The sequence below is a fragment of the Arachis hypogaea genome, chromosome 14 (assembly GCF_003086295.3).
Source record: "Arachis hypogaea cultivar Tifrunner chromosome 14, arahy.Tifrunner.gnm2.J5K5, whole genome shotgun sequence".
Classification (NCBI taxonomy): Eukaryota; Viridiplantae; Streptophyta; class Magnoliopsida; order Fabales; family Fabaceae; genus Arachis; species Arachis hypogaea.
Window position 1 is genome coordinate 40,961,876 of NC_092049.1, and position 5,061 is coordinate 40,966,936.

The window sequence follows — 5,061 nt, forward strand, 5'->3', positions numbered from 1 at the left end:
ATGTTGTAACTAATTATGTAATGATCGGAATTACATGAGACTAAGTCTGGGCTAAACTTGGGAATATAAGGAACTAAACTGGAAAATTTGGGACCTTTTTGTTAAATATACAATTTATGGCAAATTTTTAAAGTTAGGTTGTTAAATCTGTCCAGCAGCAGAAAAGATCAAACAGGGCAGCAACTTGTTTGTCTTGCTGCGACTTCTACGAGTTGAGTTTTGGAGCGAAACTAATTTTGTTATAAAATTTGATTAACTTGCTTTATTTCTCTAAAATTTCAGAATTTTAAGAGTTGAGGATTGGGAGCTGTGAATTTTTGAATATTGGTGGTCAAAACTGAAAAGAAACAGATTTCAGCAAGCTATGCATCAACTTCCAATGCTTGTAACTCTTAGAATTAAATAGAAATTGGGTTGCAACCAAGACACACTTGTTTCTGGATGAGCTAGGGGTTCTCAAATCAAAATTTAGCTTAATTGGAGTTTTGTAATAAAAGTTATTCCAATTGAAAGGTACTAAGCTTGTTGGTTTTTAAAACAGATTTTGTCTCATTTTTACTTAACTTCCATGTAATGTAAATTTTTCATTAAAAATGGTATTGACTACGCCTTATAAGGGTGTGGATACCTTTCCCTAGCATGACGCGTTTTGACGAGTGAGTGTGGGGGGCTTCGGCTATCATCCCTATCGTCAAAGGCAAAACCGTGAGGCCTTGTGTGCCAAAGCAGACAATATCGTGCTAGCGGGTGGTCTGGGCTGTTACAGATGGTATCAGAGCCAGAACCCGAATCGATGTGCCAGCGAGGGCGCTGGGCTCACTTAGGGGGGTGGATTGTAAGGTCCCACATCGGTTGGAGAGGGGAACGAAGCATGCCTTATAAGGGTGTGGATACCTTTCCCTAGCATGACGCGTTTTGACGAGTGAGTGTGGGGGCTTCGGCTATCATCCCTATCGTCAAAGGCAAAACCGTGAGGCCTTGTGTGCCAAAGCGGACAATATCGTGCTAGCGGGTGGTCTGGGCTGTTATGTAACACCCTACCATACTTAGTCTTATGCTTAAGTCATAAGACTGAGTTAGTAAGGTATTACGATCTCTAAGAATAGTAATATATATATAATAATAGAGAAAAGACACTTAACTAGGAGCCTTGAAAAATGGGTAAAACAAAAACGCAAAACAAAAAGCGCAACGCTCAGGAAATGATTACTTGCGTGCTAAGAAACCTAATAGGAACATGATAAAGCAATAAATGAAGGGATAAAGAAAAGCCAAGGAACAGCATAACTAGCCTCTGACTCAGCCTGCGAAGCTAAGGCTGACCCGAGGATACATATATACATATAAACATACATAAGTGTCCCCAAAATATACCAAAATACCAAAATAAACTCCTATCTCTCCCTCAACCTCTAAGAGGAGCAGCATACATAAGTTACTTGGAGAGTAAGCTAAATACATATATACAAATAGAAAACCAAAATACACCCAAGGACTACTTCGCTTTCCAGGATCCAGACGCCTAGTGAGGAGCCTCTCGACCTGCATCTGAAAAACAACAATACAATATGGAATGAGAACCGGAGGTTCTCAGCATGGTAAAAGTGCCACGCGCATAAGAAATACGGTCCTGAGAATGCCATAGGCAGTCCTAGAACTCCGTTATTCAATTATCCAACTTAAGTACTAAACAGAAGCCATAAACAGGGGTAGGTATTCTAAATCTGCCTAACTTACTCAAGTTCAAGCTTAACCTAACACCAAACCATTTCCTCCGTTTCCTCCATCCTTTCATCATTCAGAATGCAACAGAAACAATCAACCAAACAAGTTCACGCACAAGTAATGATCAAATAGTACAAATAGCAAGTATAACAAATAGCAGGTAATATATATATATATATATATATATATATATATATATATATATATCAATTAGGCATATCCAGGAAATGCATTGCAATCAATACAAACAAATGCATATGATGCATGCCTGTCCTATGGCTGATGGGGCCCATCTGTCGGTTATCCAGCCAACCCGACAAGTCCGAAAACCTTAGACTGTCCCCCGTCGCGCATCCCCAAGAGTCTATGCATAGAGTTCACATTCAATCATCATATAAATCACTCAATGGGGGTTATCCATACCCGGGAATTTATACGTGCCCGGTCACCCTTACGACGTAGGGTTAACAGAGTATCGAGAATCAACCTGGAACACGTGGTGGCAAGCCACGGTTTTTACCCAGGGAAACTCGTATCTCAGATATCATCATCCATAAGCCATTTCATAATCATAATCATTATTTAATCATTCATCAAGCCATGGTAGGTTAACTTCTTTTATCAACAACTTCCCTTTCACATTTTTCATCATCATTCCCTTATAATTCATTACGTTTACCCTTTCCGGGTCCTGACCAAACCATTTACCATCCTCTTCTCAACCTTTTTAATATCGATTAATCTTAAAATCAACCCAAATCTAACATTAAATCATTCACGTAACACGAAGATTAATCTTTGACTTCTCGGACCCATGACTATCACTAAGACATTCTCAACACTCTATTTTCTTTTCTATTTCTAATATAGCAAATGAAATCAGAATTGCACAAACTTTATGTCCAGGCGTTCATCTTGAAATAAGATTTCTAACAAATTAAAGATCATAATTTTCTGATTTTTCTAGCCTTAGGAATAAAGAAAAAACCGTGACTGTTATGCAGTGCATAAAACCAGAAAAACAGCAGCAGCATGTGATATTCAAAATTCAATATAAAATCCAAGTTAAATCCAATGACTTTAAAAATTAATTTAGTCAAACTTTACTCATCCAGGTTTCTTTCTCAATTAGTTCTAAGTTAATACCATTTTTAATGAAGAAGTTACATTACCTGGAAGTTAAGTAAAAATGAGTCAAAATCTGCTTTAGAAACCAACAAGCTTAGTACCTTTCAATTTGAATAACTTTAATTACAAAACTCCAATTAAGCTAAATTTTGATTTGGGAACTCCTAGCTCATCTAGAAACAAGTGTGTCTTGATTGCAACCCAATTGCTATTCAATTCTAAGAGCTACAAGTATTGGAAGTTGATGCATAGCTTGCTGAAATCTGTTTCTTTTCAGCTTTGACCACCAATATTCAAAAATTTACAACTCCCAATCCTCAACTCTTAAAATTCTAAAGTTTTAGAGTAATAAATCAAGTTAATCAAATTTTATAAAAAAATTAGTTTTGCTCCAAAACTCAACTCGTAAAAGTTGCAGCAAGACAAACAAGTTGCTGCCCTGTTTGACCTTTTCTGCTGCAGGACAGATTTAACAACCTAACTTTAAAAATTTTCCATAAATTGTATATTTAACAAAAAGGTCCCAAATTTTCCAGTTTAGTTCCTTATATTCCCAAGTTTAGCCCAGACTTGGTCTCATGCAATTTCGATCATTACATAATTAGTTACAACATATGCAATACCACCACAACACAACTCTACATCCTTATTAACAAACACCAATCCTAATCCATCATAAATAAATATAAGAGCACACCATTAATAACTTCCACATCTCATAATTTCAATATATAAATCCACCAACAAATCTATCCCAACAACATTACAAGGCTAATCATTAAATACAACAAACAATTCAACTTATCCTATGGTTCCTCTAACCTAAGTTTTCACAACACCGTAAATATTAAACGTGCAAAACTTAAATCATACCTTGGCCGATCACTTAATTCACCCAAGGCAGCCTCTCAACACAAAATCACAGCCCCTCCAAGCTCAATCAAACAGCCCCAAAGTAAGCCTTGTCACCAACAAAGCTCCAAGTAATCCAAATTCAAGTCCAATGCATAAACACCCTCTTAAACTACACCTAATACACATATATATGTTCCAATTCAGTTTTCTATTACCAAAAACAAGATTGAGCTAGGGTTAGGGTGTTCTTACCATACCCATATGCTCAATAGCTTGAGCCCACAAGTTCCGGAAGCTAACTTGAACCTAGAACATAGAAATTGGACAAGATTCACCATAGGTTTCCAAGTTTACCAAAGAAAGAGGGATAGGGATTCTGAACTTAATAGGAGACTTACCAATGAAATTGTTCGGATAGAAAGGTAGAGCTCGACGCGCTGAGCGCGTGGCCGTAAACGGTGCGGCGATCGGAGCCCGGACGGAAGAGTTATGGTGGATCAAAGGAGGTTAAGGGTTTGGGGGCTCTTCTTCCTCCCCAAATCTGTTTTGCTGCGTTGCATGCAAATGAGGGAAGAAGGAGCTGCTGTCTTCTTTAAGTGTTTGGGTCCGGTTGGACCCACGGGCTCGGTTCGGGCCCCGGTTCAACCGGTTCGGTCCTTCCGGTCCGATTTTGGGCCAAATTTTCGAAATTGGTATCAAAATTCTCGTTTTGACGAGCTCTATCCTATTTTGATACTAGTTTTGCATTTTTAATTTTCCTATTTAAAATTTGATTTATTGACTAATTATTTTCCGATTTTAGCGGGGTTTACATTCTACCCACCAAATTAGGAATTTTGCCCTCAAAATTCAGATTCAATTATCTGAAAAGAGGTGTGGGTAGTCCTTTGGTATATTCAGAGTTTCTTGAAACCGACTTCATCACTCGATACGTCCATCTCCTTTCATTTAAGCTGGCTTAGGTTGTAAGACATGAATTTGATTTAGAGGCGTGCTTCAGAAGTTACGACATACGGAGTATGTTGGAATAGGTTCGAAAGGTACGACAAAAACTATTTGGCACGCCACTGACCATCAATACTCTCCAAAGTTTGAAATAGGCTAACTTGGCGGGATTTAACTTCTTAGATCTGCCTATCTCTTTTGTCGGCTCCCATAATGAGAATCTTTACTCAAATTTGCGTAACTTTTCCTCTGTTGTCTCGGCTATCAAATTCAGGAATTAAGACATTTGATGTTCCAGTTTCCAATTAATTCAAGGCTATTTAGCATACTGTAGAGTCTCACCTTCTCCCTGATGTATAGTCTCGTTGGTATTCCTAATAAGTAGTTTGCTCCGATGGGCAAAACGGA

The 5,061-nt window shown here is 38.0% G+C and overlaps 1 long non-coding RNA gene across 1 annotated transcript; it reads right to left on the reverse strand.

Annotated features, from left to right (window-relative positions):
• Nucleotides 1-1,308: 1,308 nt before the first annotated feature.
• On the reverse strand, nucleotides 1,309-4,268 carry LOC140178843 (uncharacterized). The gene is made up of 4 exons (XR_011871794.1): nucleotides 4,107-4,268; nucleotides 3,961-4,014; nucleotides 3,727-3,883; nucleotides 1,309-1,548 (listed from the first exon to the last, which is right to left on the reverse strand). It is a non-coding gene; the product is annotated as an uncharacterized lncRNA (long non-coding RNA).
• Between the last annotated feature and the right edge of the window lie 793 nt (nucleotides 4,269-5,061).